Source organism: Triticum dicoccoides, chromosome 5A, assembly GCF_002162155.2.
Source record: "Triticum dicoccoides isolate Atlit2015 ecotype Zavitan chromosome 5A, WEW_v2.0, whole genome shotgun sequence".
Classification (NCBI taxonomy): Eukaryota; Viridiplantae; Streptophyta; class Magnoliopsida; order Poales; family Poaceae; genus Triticum; species Triticum dicoccoides.
In genome coordinates, this window is record NC_041388.1 from 64,504,900 (window position 1) to 64,520,780 (window position 15,881).

The 15,881-nt window shown below is 47.0% G+C and overlaps 1 pseudogene; it reads left to right on the plus strand.

Annotated features, from left to right (window-relative positions):
• The window catches only part of LOC119299204, a 44,800-nt pseudogene that overhangs the window by 15,810 nt on the left and 13,109 nt on the right, over positions 1–15,881 (plus strand).

The window sequence follows — 15,881 nt, forward strand, 5'->3', positions numbered from 1 at the left end:
CAGTCATCTAAGTATAACATGATCCGAGTTAACTAGGCCGTGTCCGATCATCACGTGAGACGGACTAGTCAACATCGGTGAACATCTTCATGTTGATTGTATCTGCTATACGACTAATTCTCGACCTTTCGGTCTTCTGTGTTCCGAGGCCATGTCTGTACATGCTAGGCTCGTCAAGTCAACCTAAGTGTTTGCATGTGTAAATCTGTCTTACACCCGTTGTATGTGAACGTTGGAATCTATCACACCCGATCATCACGTGGTGCTTCGAAACAACGAACTGTCGCAACGGTGCACAGTTAGGGGGAACACTTTCTTGAAATTATTATGAGGGATCATCTTATTTACTACCGTCGTTCTAAGTAAACAAGATGCAAAAACATGATAAACATCACATGCAATCAAATAATAATAGTGACATGATATGGCCAATATCACATAGCTCCTTTGATCTCCATCTTGGGGCTCCATGATCATCTTGTCACCGGCATGACACCATGATCTCCATCATCGTGTCTCCATGAAGTTGCTCGCCAACTATTACTTCTACTACTATGGCTAACACGCTTAGCAATAAAGTAAAGTAATTTACATGGGGTTTCTCAATGACACGCAGGTCATACAAAAAATAAAGACAACTCCTGTGGCTCCTGCCGGTTGTCATACTCATCGACATGCAAGTCGTGATTCCTATTACAATAGCATGAACATCTCATACATCACATATATGTCATTCATCATTCATCACAACTTTGGCCATATCACATCACAAAACACTTGCTGCAAAAACAAGTTAGACGTCCTCTAATTGTTGTTGCAAGTTTTACGTGGCTGCAATAGGGTTCTAGCAAGAACATTTTCTTACCTACGTGAAAGCCACAACATGAATTGTCAACTTCTATTTACCCTTCATAAGGACCCTTTTCATTGAATCCGCTCCAACTAAAGTGGGAGAGACAGACACCCGCCAGCCACCTTATGCAACTAGTGCATGTCAGTCGGTGGAACCGGTCTCACGTAAGCGTACGTGTAAGGTTGGTCCGGGCCGCTTCATCCCACAATACCGCTGAAGCAAAATGAGACTAGTAGCGGCAAGAAAGTTGACAACATCTACGCCCACAACAAATTGTGTTCTACTCGTGCAAAAAGAACTACCAATAGACCTAGCTCATGATGCCACTGTTGGGGAACGTTGCAGAAAACAAAAAAATTCCTACGTTTTCACCAAGACCCATCTATGAGTTCATCTAGCAACGAGTGATCAGATGCATCTACATACCTTTGTAGATCGCGAGCAGAAGCGTTCAAGAGAACGGGGATGAGGGAGTCGTACTCGACGTGATCCAAATCACCGGAGATCCTAGCACCGAATGGACGGCACCTCCGCGTTCAACACACGTACGGTCAGCGTGACGTCTCCTCCTTCTTGATCCAGCAAGGGGGAAGGAGAGGTTGATGAAGATTCAGCAGCACGACGGCGTGGTGGTGGATGCAGCAGTCACCGCAGCAGGGCTTCGCCGTTCTTCTGCGAGAGGGAGAGGTGTAGAAGGGGAGAGGGAGGCGCCAAGAGTCAAGGGTGCAGCTGCCCCTCCCTCCCCCCCTTTTATATAGGCTCCCCTAGGGGGGCGCCGGCCAAGCGGTGGAGTGCCCCCCAAGCCAGGTGGGGCGCCCCCCACCCTAGGGTTCCCAACCCTAGGCGCATGGGGTGGGACAAAGGGGGCACACCAGCCCACTATGGGCTGGTTCCCCTCCCCACTTCAGCCCATGGGGCCCTCCGGGATGGGTGGCCCCACCCGGTGGACCCTCGGGACCCTTCCGGTGGCCCCGGTACAATACCGGTGACCCCCGAAACTCTCCCGATGGCCGAAACTGCACTTCCTATATATAATTCTTCACCTCCGGACCATTCCGGAACTCCTCGTGACATCCGGGATCTCATCCGGGACTCCGAACAACTTTCGGGTTACTGCATATTCATATCTCTACAACCCTAGCGTCACCGAACCTTAAGTGTGTAGACCCTACGGGTTCGGGAGACATGTAGACATGACCGAGATGGTTCTCCGGTCAATAACCAACAGCAGGATCTGGATACCCATGTTGGCTCCCACATGCTCCTCGATGATCTCATCGGATGAACCACGATGTCGAGGAGTCAAGCAACCCCGTATACAATTCCCTTTGTCAATCGGTACGTTACTTGCCCGAGATTCGATCGTCGGTATCCTGATACCTCGTTCAATCTCGTTACCGGCAAGTCACTTTACTTGTACCGTAATGCATGATCCCGTGACCAGACACTTGGTCACTTTGAGCTCATTATGATGATGCATTACCGAGTGGGTCCAGAGATACCTCTCCGTCATACGGAGTGACAAATCCCAGTCTTGATCCGTGTGAACCCAACAGACACTTTCGGAGATACCCGTAGTATACCTTTATAGTCACCCAGTTACGTTGTGACGTTTGGTACACCCAAAGCACTCCTACGGTATCCGGGAGTTACACGAACTCATGGTCTAAGGAAAATATACTTGACATTGGAAAAACTCTAGCAAACGAACTATACGATCTTGTGCTATGTTTAGGATTGGGTCTTGTCCATCACATCATTCTCCTAATGATGTGATCTCGTTATCAATGACATCAAATGTCCATAGTCAGGAAACCATGACTATCTGTTGATCAACGAGCTAGTCAACTAGAGGCTTACTAGGGACATGTTGGTGTCTATGTATTCACACATGTATTACGATTTCCGGATAACACAATTATAGCATGAATAAAAGACAACTATCATGAACAAGAAAATATAATAATAATCCTTTTATTATTGCCTCTAGAGCATATTTCCAACACATCCATCATGAACCACCAATAGATCGAGATAATGGCTACCTATTAGCAGAAGAAGTAGAGGCTATGGGGCGAAAACCTATCAACAATAAAAAACTCACAATCTCTGTCAACGACAACCATGCCTATATATGCTGGTCGGCTTCCCCTGGTGACAAGCTGGTCGGCTTCCTCCTTGGAGAGCCTCCCTCTCATCTATATGCCCTCCTCCCCGGTGGTATGCTGACCCCGGAAGCTCGCGCTCTTCTTCCACCCAGACATCGGCGGTGCTGCACTGGATCTAGTTGGCCGCGAGCTCCCGCCAGCTTCCCCGCAGGGGTCAACCTCCTAAGACATCGGCGACGTAGTCCATGGAAGTGACGGTTGTTGCGGTGGTGGAGGCGAGGAGGCCGTACAAGGGCGGCTTGCACGGGCTTCACCGTGGCGACCGAGATGAGCACCGAACGGCGATGGAGATGGGCAGTTCAACGTGGCGGACGAGTGTCGGGGAAGAGGCTGCGGCGGTGATTTTTCTCACGAGATCGAAAGAATGGACGGATCGGGAGAGGCGGGGGAGACGGGACGTGGGACGGGAGTGGGTCCTGTTTTTTTCTAATTGCGCGAAGGAAGGCTGGGAGGGGAGGTGGAACCAGGTCGCGAGGGGTAGTTTTTTTACTGCATGCGATCGTGCGAAGGGGAGGGAGGGGAACGAGGTCGAACCATCATGACGTTCGATCCTCCGTTAATAGTAGAGATGCTATTCCTCTCACACAAGTATATGATTGTATGTAGAGTACTGCTGGCTCCTGGGCTATACTATTGTGGCCTACGCACCAGCGGCGCCGCCTACGCCATCAACTTCCTCAACCTCATCCCTGTCGCCACCTTCATCATCGCTGCCGCTCTCCGGGTCGAGCAGCTCTCCCTCGCCGCCTGGCCAAGTGGGATGAAGCTCCTCGGAGCGGTGGTGGGCGTCGCCGGCACCATGGTCGTCAGCCTCTGCAAGGGCACCCATCTCCGGCTGCCGCACCTCGAAATATCGTCCCACGCCAACCCCCACCTCGCCGCACCCCACGGCGACGGTGACATGGCCGTCGGCACGGATTTTTTTCCAAACTATCACGTTTTTTGAAGCAAATTCGAAAACTATAGATAGAATGGAAAAAATTCAAAAGTATGTCCCTGTCGGCCTTGCTTGGGCCGAAAAGGGTGTTTTTGGCTAAACTTTGGCCGAAAAGGGGTCTTCGGCCTGCGATTGACCGAAGACGGGCTTTTCTGGGCCGAAGACATGGCGTCGGCGGTGGCCCAGCCGGAAATAGTAGCTTCAGCCACCAGCTGACCGAATTGGGCCGTTTTCAGCCACCCATAGGCCGAAGTAGTTTTCAGCCATCCATCGGCCGAAAAGGCTGGATAAGCCAGCGTCGCGCCCATCTTCTTCATGTCGCCTATGTTCTTCTTTCTCTCGTTCTCTCTCTCAGTTCTTCTTTGTAGGTCGCCACGCCACTCCGATCTCCTCCATTTGCCACCCATTTTCACATCCAAGCCATAGAATCGATAGATCATAGCAATCCCCGAGGGCCTACAGTGTTATTTCTTGCTATGGGATAGTTTTTGATGCGTTTGGGGAGTAGCCATGGTGGGGAGGAGGACGTGGGGTTGGGCAGTAGGTGGTGGTGAGGAGGAGCAGCAGCTGTGGAGGAGGAGGTGGTGAGGAGGAGGTGCGGCTAGGGGGGTGACCGAAGTTGAACCTCTGGTCGTCGAGGGGGCGGCGGTGTCATTGTCCAGTGGTGCAAAAATGTCAAGTGGGAGTTGATGCCGATAGATAGGAGCCAGCATTGGTTGTCCCTGTTAAGACGGTGCCGAGACCGAAGAATCCACCCATATGCACTTGTGCAACCTTTGCCGAAGGAGGAGAATGTCGCACAACTCCACAGGGGGTATGAACCCGGCCAAGGCAGTGAAGTGGCTAATGAGATTGTTTTATCTGGGTCACAACCACAAGATGTGGATGCTAGCCAACCCGAGAAAGTGTCGGACTACGTGCCACACAATGTTTGTGGTCCTAATACTGGGCAGAGTAGCCAGTCGATAATATTAGCTGGTTCTGGTTTTGCTGGCGGGGATGAGGAAGGGGATGAAATGCAGAGGGTGATGGAGGAAGAGGACGAGGATGGATTGGTGGAGGAGCTGGATTCTGAAAATTCTGAGGATGAAGTTGAGTTGCCGATTCCTTCTGCATGGGAGCAGGACATATCCACCTGCCTTACGGTCAACGATGTCCATGAGACTCCATGGCAGTATAATCTGAACCAAGTACAGATAGGGGCTATGTTTGATACAAAGAAAAAATTGAAATATGCGGTGATAAAGTGGGCTATGTCTACGCAGAGGGTTTTTCGGACACACATATCAAGTCCAACAAACTATACCATGAAATGTGTTGAAACAGGTTGTCCTGGGAAGGTGCACAGGCACGTGCCGAAGTATGACATCCACTGGGTTGTCACGATTTTTGTCCCACATAATTGTGTGAGGAAGAACCTGCTGGTGAAGCATCCGAACCTAACTTCAAGTCTCATTGCGCAACTCATGTATACTGAGATAGTAGAGAAGAAAGATATGGAAGCAAAACACATCCAGACAGTAGTGAAGGTCAGATGGAATTATGTCATTCCATATGGGAAGGCTTGGAGGGCTAAGCAGAAGGCTATGGAGGAAAGCTTTGGGACGTTCTGCGACTTATATGATAATGTTGTCCGTCTCCTTGGCATACTGAAGGAGAGGAATCCCGGCACTTATGTGAACGTACAACACATGAGGTTGTTGAGTATACCAGATTTCAAGGTGTTGAAACGAGTGTTCTTCTCTTTCTCTATGTGCATCGAAGCTTTCCGGCATTGTCCTCCTGTTATGTTTGTGGATGATACATTCCTGACCGGTCAGTATAGAGGGCAAATCCTGGCTGCTATTGGTGTGGACGGGATCAATCAAATCATCCCACTTGCCATGGCATTTGTGGAGGGTGAGAACTTTCCCCGCTGGATATGGTTCTTCCGGCAAGTGAAAATTGCCATCGTGAAGGACCGACCAAATGTGTGTGTCATTCATGATAGACATGCTGGTATATTGAAGGCCGTGAAGACACTACATAATCCAGCAGTTGACGAACCAACACCTTGGAGGGACTTGCAGAGCCGGTGGTGCATGCGCCATCTTGGGGCTAATTTTTTCTCACAGTTCAAGAACAAGTGGTTGATGAACTTGTTCAAAAAATTATGCAAGAAGAGCCAGCAACGCAAATATGGATTTATTTGATCAAAACTAGATGAGTTCACTCAGAAGCGGGTCTGTGCGAAAAAGAAAATGGAAGAAGACCAGGTTAAATTAGCAGCACTCATCGCGGAGCTAGAGGAGCCACTAGGTCTTTGTGACTTGCCAGCAATTGACCCTCCTAATAATAAGAGAAAGAAGAGAAGGGCAATAAAGAATTTTTCTGAGTGGATAGAGAAAGAGCCTCCAGTGAATTGGTCTTTGCTGCATGACACACATGGAGCTAGGTATGGCCACATGAAAACCAATCTTGCAGAGGTGAATAACTTTGTGCTGAGAGGGAATAGAGCATTGCCACATTGTGAAGGCTGTATTCCATGGCACTTTGAGATATTTCAGAGAAAGGCACAAGTTAGCAAAGAAGCATATTGAAGATAATCAGAACATACCTTATTGTAGCCGTGTCATGGAATACATGGCAAAGAAGATAGAGAAAGCAAAGAAGCACACTATCAGACTCATAGGGAATCAAGAAAGGAGGTATGAGGTTCAGCTTCCTACCGATGGTTTTGGTTCTGGACATGAGATGAAGACACACGAGGTAAAAATTGGAACGGAATTTTATCCAACGTGTGAGTGTACATGCAACAAACCAAAGTTGTTGCACCTACCTTGCTCTCATATGTTGGCTGCCTGTGGCCAGATTGAGTTGGATGCTGTCTCCTTCGTGTACCCATACTATTTAAAAAAGGCAGTGTTGAACACATGGACAAGTGAGATGACAGGGTTTAGATTCATCGGCAATTTCAACAAGGTAAGCGACGGTGAGAGAGTATACATTCCACATCCAGACCTTCGGCGAACAAGTAGGGGCAGACGAAAGGCCCATCACATCCAAAACGATATGGAACAATCTGAAGCTAGTGGAGCAACCAGACAATGTTTGTTATGCGCGGCTTATGGGCATAGGATGAAATATTGTCCCGACCTGAACAAAGATGGCGCTTCCACATCGACGAGTGCTTCCACATCGACGACTGCGACAAGAGGAGCAAGAGGCGGACATTGTCATGGCAGTCGAGGCCGAAGGGGTGGACGAGGAAGAAATAACTCACAAGCTATATAATGTGTCGTAGTGGGTTTTAATTTGTAATATGCCAGGACTATGTTTTAATATGTAATATGTTAGGACTATGTTTTAATATGTAATGTGTCGTACTGTATTTCAATATGTAATATGTCAGGACTATGTTTTAGTTTGTAATATGTGAGGACTATGTTTAATTTGTAATATGTCGTACTATGTTTTAATTTGTAATATGTTTGTACTATGTTTTATTTGCACCTGAGATTTGTTGTTTGAATTGAAGATATGTCTTCGTATCTGTTGCTTAACGGTAACATCGATAGAAAGCATCGGGGCACCCTTATGGAAGCGGGGAACAACTTAGACGTGTTGGTCACTCGTACCCCAAAGACTAACTGGATGATACACGATTCATGGGTTGATAGGTATGTGTGCATATAATAGAATCCATATAATGGCTTACTATGTTTGTCATACTTTTCATAGCCGCTAAAAATCTCTTTATTTTGTAGGTTAAATTGGGTTGGACTTCTACCCTTGTCACGACTGGTTGAGGGTACATTGGATGAGTGGGTTGATGGTCCAGACTTAGATGAGGCAGGTGAACCATTGCAGTTACACAAGGGGCAAGTGAAACGTTTCTCCTACGACAAGTCACTCCTGATTTTTTTTCAAAATTATGACATATTTTATAGCATTTTCGGAAACTATAGCATGATTTGGATAAAAATCAAAAGTAGCACCCCGTCGGCCATGCGCTGGCCGAAATGGGAGTTTTCGGCCACCTCTAGGCCGAAGTAGACTTTTCGGCCTTCCCTCGGCCGAAATGGTGGGGACCTGGTGATACGTCTCCAACGTATCTATAATTTTTGATTGTTCCATGCTATTATATTATCAAGCTTGGATGTTTTATATGATTTTTGGGACTAACCTATTAACCTAGAGCCCAGTGCCAGTTTCTATTTTTTCCTTGTTTTTGAGTTTTACAGAAAAGGAATACCAAACGGAGTCCAATTGACGTGCCAATTTTTGACGATTTTTTATGGACCAAAAGATGACCCCGGAGTAGAAGAGTTGGGCCAGGAGAGTCCCGGGTTGCCCACGAGGGTGGGGCGCGCCCACCCCCTGGGCGTGGGCCCTTGCCTCGTGGACAACTCGGAGACCCCCCCCTGATGTGAGACCTACGCCAAAAAATCCTATAAATATTGAAACCTCCAGAAAACACAATAGATCGGGAGTTCCGCCGCCAGAAGCCTCCGTAGCCACTGAAAACCAATCTAGACCCGTTCCGGCACCCTGCCGGAGGGGGGAATCCCTCTCCGGTGGCCATCTTCATCATCCCGGTGCTCTCCATGATGAGGATGGAGTAGTTCTCCCTCGGGGCTGAGGGTATGTACCAGTAGCTATGTGTTTGATCTCTCTCTCTCTCTCTCTCTCTCTCTCGTGTTCTTGAGGTGATACGATCTTGATGTATCGTGAGTTTGCTATTATAGTTGGTTCTTATGATGTTTCTCCCCCTCTAGTCTCTTGTAATGAATTGAGGTTTCCCTTTGAAGTTATCTTATCGGATTGAGTCTTTAAGGATTTGAGAACACTTGATGTATGTCTTGCCATGCGTATCTGTGGTGACAATGGGATATCAAGTGATTCACTTGATGTATGTTTTGGTGATCAACTTGCGGGTTCCGCCCATGAACCTATGCATAGGGGTTGGAACACGTTTTCGCCGTGATTCTCCGGTAGAAACTTTGGGGCACTCTTTGAGGTCCTATGTGTTGGTTGAATAGATGAATCCGAGATTGTGTGATGCATATCGTATAATCATACCCACGGATACTTGAGGTGACATTGGAGTATCTAGGTGACATTAGGGTTTTGGTTGATTTGTGTCTTAAGGTGTTATTCTAGTACGAACTCTAGGGTTGTTTGTGACACTTATAGGAATATCCCAACAGATTGATTGGAAAGAATAACTTTGAGGTGGTTTCGTACCCTACAATAATCTCTTCGTTTGTTCTCCGCTATTAGTGACTTTGGAGTGACTCTTTGTTGCATGTTGAGGGATAGTTATGTGATCCAATTATGTTATTATTGTTGAGGGAACTTACACTAGTGAAAGAATGAACCCTAGGCCTTGTTTCAACGCATTGCAATACCGTTTGTGCTCACTTTTATCATTAGTTACCTTGCTGTTTTTATATTTTCAGATTGCAAAAACCTTTATCTACCATCCATATACCACTTGTATCACCATCTCTTCGCCGAACTAGTGCACCTATACAATTTACCATTGTATTGGGTGTGTTGGGGACACAAGAGACTCTTTGTTATTTGGTTGCAGGGTTGCTTGAGAGAGACCATCTTCATGCTACGCCTCCTACGGATTGATAAACCTTAGGTCATCCACTTGAGGGAAATTTGCTACTGTCCTACAAACCTCTGCACTTGGAGGCCCAACAACGTCTACAAGAAGAAGGTTGTGTAGTAGACGTCACCTGGCCGAAACGAAACTTTTTGGTCAAGTGTAGGCCGAAATAGACTTTTTGGTCAAGTTTAGGCCGAAAAGTCCTTTTTGGTCTCGTGTAGGCCGAAGTTGCATGGCTCATACATTAGGCTCACATGTATTTTCCCGCCACCCGTTTCCCGCCAAACCCTTCCTGCCATATGTTGCCGCCACCCATTTCCCGCCAACCCCTTCCCACCATATGTTCCCGCCACCCGTTTCCGGCCAACCCTTTCCCGCCATACCACAGTCATTCTTTCCCGCCATTTTCTCCTCTCTATCTATAAAACACCCTTCAGGCGGAGGTGGATAAGCATTCCAGTGTAGTGTAGTCGAGATGTCCCATTATCCATTCGATCGTAGTTTTCACCCTAAGATGAGTAGGACTCTTCTGAGTCTAGCTACCGATTCCAGGATGGACAATAGGATAGTTCCATGGGACGAACTCACCCGTAGTGACACCATAATAAATGAGTTGGCTCACGAATTACATAGGTCTGGGTGGCCTGAAAGGACCTATGAGGAGGTACGTAAAGAACTTCTGAGGTTGCATGAAAGGTGGAAGAAGGTGGTGGAGCCGAAGAGTGAAACTTTCAGAAGGAATGCAGTAAGAAATACATTTTTGATGGACCGAGGAGAGCGGACGAAGATGATATCTTCATGCTGCCGCTTCCAGGTTCTGCATCGTCGAAGGGCAAGAGTTCTGCATCGACCAAGAGCAAGAGTTCTGCATCGACGGAGGGCAAGAGGACCGCATCATCGAAGGGCAAGAGGGCTGCATCAATGGAGGATGACGACGATGACTTCATGTAGTATGTAAGATGTATTCTAGTTGTACTGTTTCATTCAGATGTACTTACATTATTAGTTTGTACTGTATTATTGTAGGGCATTATATTCTATTTGAATTTCATTTGAATTTCGGTTGTAGTCTCTTTGGAAATGTAACTGGGATAAGAATGCGAATTAATATTAATATGTCTCTCGCATACATAAAACAATATATGTCTCCTGGTCAGATAGAAGCAAGTGTGATAGTAACACATACATGAAGCATGTCTCATACATAAATATTGACTCACAGCTGCGAATAGTCTGAAACTAACATAGATAATGAGTCATACGTAGATAGATAAGCATATCACTACGGGGGACGACGACGAGTCTGGGTCTTCCTCGGGCGAGGACTGGAAGGCGATAAGCACTGACGCGGTGGATGAGGCTCGCGATAACCACGACCATAGTTAACCTCGTCTGTCACAGTCTGTGTCTCCTGCGTCGATGGTGGTGGTGGAGTGTGAAACACTGTCTGCGAGAAGCCATAAATGTTTGTAGCTTGGTCATCATCCTCACCATCGCCCTCAAAGTACGAAGCACCACCACTAAGCATCGGTGAGCACTGAATGCATGAACGGTTGCGACTGGTTGCCGCCTATGGTAAAGTAAAACATGTAAAATCGATACAAATGCATGAACGAAGCACCACAGTAAGCATAAGTGACAACTGACAATGCAGGAACGATTACTACACTATTGAAAAGAATGTAGTGAGTAGTGTTGCCTAGTTCCATCTGCTGATGCCAGTAAGCGCTCCCTAGCTATGAAGGAGGTGGCTAATGCCAGGAAGAGCTCCCTGGCTGTGAAGGAGGTGGCTGATGTGAGGAAGAACTCCCTGGCTGTGAAGGATGAGGTTCTGCACGGTGCACAGAGGATCGTGGTTCTGAATGGTGCATAGAGGGTCGTGGTTCTGAATGTTGTACATAGGGACGTGGCAGATGATGTGCTGGAGGAGGAAGTGCAACATCCGAAGACCGTCTACACGTAACAGCTGCGTAAATCCCGCACGGCTTGTCATCAAGACGCCTCAACCATGAGACGCCCTCTCGCGATGGGATGGTTTCTCCCCTCTGAAAGTGCTGCATTAAGGCAGAAACCTCCTCTCGCGCCTGTACTGTCAAGTCACCCTGTACACGAAGAGTTAACCAATTATATCCTCGTTGTATGATAGACACCAGGAATAGATTACCAAGCGAATATGTCCAAGTTAACAAAAGACTTAACATATGAGAACCAAGGCACGTACCGCGTGGTGTCTGGTTCCCACAACAGAGGAAGTTGGGTACATATCGCTGGTGAGAGGGGCTTCGATTTGATCAGGAGCAGCTAATGGAACCAAGTAGATCCTCGTGGTATGCCGGTAACGCTGCAGATACAACCCGAACATTTCCCAGTTAAAGGGCCGAACCTCACCCCAGATATTTGTCGGCGCGGTAGTCCATTCGTCAACGTAAGGGGTAATGCTCTTAAGCCAATAAGCCATGGACTTTTTTCCTACTAGGCGACTGTCCCTGAGATTGACATGCGCGATTCATGATTAGGTATATTATGAATGCAGAGCTGAAAACTAAAATAGTATTAGTACTTACTTGTGCACGTGTTCTGGCAACAGTGGAATATATGGAATCTCAGGCTCTTGATACAGACCGAACTGTCTCATCACCTATGAAGAGCCATCTCCTCAACCGTCACGTCGAACACCAACTTAGCCTTGGTCATCCAATAGTGCCTATCTCTAGTGCACAATCCAAAAATCCCAACTGGGCACCTCGATGATATAGCCTCAGGCAAGTATGGCTCCCAGATAACTTGATCCTCGTGCAAACTATCAAACTGCACTATGAAGGACGGGTAGCATCCCCTAACCTGGCTATGCGCAAACTGTCTCTGTGCATGACAACAATTAAGCATTAGTAATACTATTGAATGGCAAGAAATAGTGGAATTAATTGTTATTTAATATAAAAGTACCTCTCGCCATGCCCAAACAGATCCCATAGTAGGCAAGTCGCCGATAGCAGGCACATAAGCCCCAGCTAAGTCCTCCAAACCAAAAGGTTTATCAACGTAGACATAGGGTCGTCCAATAGGGAATCTCTCGTATGACCAGAGCTGCAACAATAATGGACATCCAACAAGACTAGATTTTCTAGACTTCAACAAGCAATCTTTGCACAGGCCTCTGTACGTAGCCGCTAACACAGCAGAACCAAAACTCCTCTGCAGAATATCCCCAGGGCAACTGCGTCAGCTATCTCTCGTGCAATACCGATGAGTCGTGCATCGACAGTGGTCATGTCGTTCTCCGTAAACATCGTCTTGCCAAACAGTCAAAGAATATATGCCTCTAGGGACCGGTCAATCTGTACCTCTGACAACTGAACATCGGGATATCCTAACGAGACAATCTACATAGAAACGTAATGATTGTATGAACATCGGGAACTAAAAACAACAAAATTTGTTGAAGTGGCCTTGAAGGTTACCCGTAACTGGCTCAACCATATAAAAAGAGGCCCGTGAGGATCATTGTCTATGGCCCTAGCAGTCGGTACCGCAGTGAAGAAATGGGTCTGCATCGCTGCTTGCTAACCAGATTCTACCTCTAAGGGACGTATGGCAGCACCGGCCAGAGGTAATCCCAACAAGTAAGACACATCCTGTAAAGTAGGCGCCATCTCTCCCCAGGGAAAGTGAAACGTCTGTGTCTCTGGTCTCTATCTATCTACTAAGTAGGTAAGGAGTGACTTGTCGTAAGAGAAACGTTTCACTTGCCTCTTGTGTAACTGCAATGGTTCACCTGCCTCATCTAAGTCTGGACCATCAACCCACTCATCCAATGTACCCTCAACCAGTCATGCCAAGGGTAGAAGTCCAGCCCAATTTAACCTACAAAATAAAGAGATTTTTAGGGGCTATGAAAAGTATGACAAACATAGTAAGTCATTATATGGATTCTATTATATGCACACATACCTATCAACCCATGAATCATGTATCATCCAGTTAGTCTTTGGGGTACAAGTGACCAACACGTCTAAGTTGTTCCCCGCTTCCACAAGGGCGCCCCGGTGCTTTCTATCGATGTTACCGTTAAGCAACAGATATGAAGACATATCTGCAATTCAATTAACAAATTTTAGGTGCAAATAAAATATAGTACAAACATATTACAAATTAAAACATAGTACGGCATATTACAAATTAAACATAGTCCTGACATATTACAAATTAAAACATAGTCCTGACATATTACAAATTAAAACATAGTCCTGACATATTACATATTGAAACACAGTAGGACACATCACATATGTTTTACCCTGACATATTACATATTAAAACATAGTCCTGACATATTACAAATTAAAACCCACTACGACACATTATATAGCGTGTGAGTTCTTTCTTCCTCGTCTGCCCCTTCGGCCTCGACTGCCACGACCATGTCCGCCTCTTGCTCCTGTTGTTGCAGTCGTCGATGTGGAAGCACTCGTCGATGTGGAAGCACCATCTTTGTTCAGGCCGGGACAATATTTCATCCTATGCCCATAAGCCGCGCATAATAAACATTGTCTGGTTGCTCCACGAGCTTCAGATTGGTCCATATCGTTCCGGATGCGACGGGCCTTTCATCTGCCCCTACTTGTTGGAAGGTCTAGATGCGGAATGTATACTCTCTCACCGTCGTTTACCTTGTTGAAATAGCCGACGACTCTAAACCATGTCATCTCACCTGTCCATGTGTTCAGCACTTCCTCTTTTAAATAGTATGGGGGCACGAAGGAGATAGCATCCAACTCAATCTGGCCACAGGCAGCCAACACATGAGAGCAAGGTCGGTGCAACAACTTTGGTTTGTTGCATGTACACTCACACGTTGGATAGAACTCCGTTCCAATTTTTACCTCGTGTGTCTTCACCTCATGTCTAGAACCAAAACCATCGGTAGGAACCTGAACCTCATACCTCCTTTCTTGATACCCTATGAGTCTGACAGTGTGCTTCTTTGCTTTCTCTATCTTCTTTGCCATGTATTCCATGACACGGCTACAATAAGGTGTGTTCTGATTATCTTCAATATGCTTCTTTGCTAACTCGAGCCTTTCTCTGAAATATCTCAAAGTGCCATGGAATACATGTTGGGGAACGTAGTAATTTCAAAAAAATTCCTACGCACACGCAAGATCATGTGATGCATAGCAACGAGAGGGGAGAGTGTGATCTACATACCTAGTAGATCGACAACGGAAGCGTTTGGTTGATGTAGTCGTACGTCTTCACGGCCCGACCGATCAAGCACCGAAACTACGGCACCTCCGAGTTTTAGCACATGTTCAGCTCGATGACGATCCCCGGACTCCGATCCAGCAAAGTGTCGGGGAAGAGTTCCGTCAGCACGATGGCGTGGTGACGATCTTGATGTACTACTGCAGCAGGGCTTCGCCTAAACTCCGCTACAATATTATCGAGGACTATGGTGGAAGGGGGCACCGCACACGGCTAAGGAAAAGATCACGTGGATCAACTTGTGTATCTTTGGGGTGCCCCTACCTCTGTATATAAAGGACTAAAAGGGGGGAGGCTGGCCGTCCAAGGAGGGCGCGCCAGGAGAGTCCTACTCCCTCTGGGAGTAGGATTCCCCCCCAATCCTAGTTGGAATAGGATTCGCGGAGGGGGAAAAGAGAGAGAAGGGGCCGGCCCCCTCTCCTTGTCCTATTCGGACCAAGGGAGGGGAGGGGCGCGCGGCCCATGTAGGGCTGCCTCTTCTCTTTTCCACTATGGCCCATGATGGCCCATATAGCTCCAGGGGGGTTCCGGTAACCTCCCGGTACTCCGGTAAAATCCCGATTTCACCCGGAACACTTCCGGTATCCATACATAGGCTTCCAATATATCAATCTTTATGTCTCGGCCATTTCGAGACTCCTCGTCATGTCCGTGATCACATCCGGGACTCCGAACAAACTTCGGTACATCAAAATGCATAAACTCATAATATAACTGTCATCGTAACCTTAAGCGTGCGGACCCTACGGGTTCGAGAACAATGTAGACATGACCGAGACACGTCTCCGGTCAATAACCAAATAGCGGGACCTGGATGCCCATATTGGCTCCTACATATTCTATGAAGATCTTTATCGGTCAGACCGCATAACAACATACGTTGTTCCCTTTGTCATCGGTATGTTACTTGCCCGAGATTCGATCGTCGGTATTCCAATACCTAGTTCAATCTCGTTACCGGCAAGTCTCTTTACTCGATCTGTAATACATCATCCCGCAACTAACTCATTAGTTGCAATTCTTGCAAGGCTTTAAGTGATGTGCATTACCGAGAGGGCC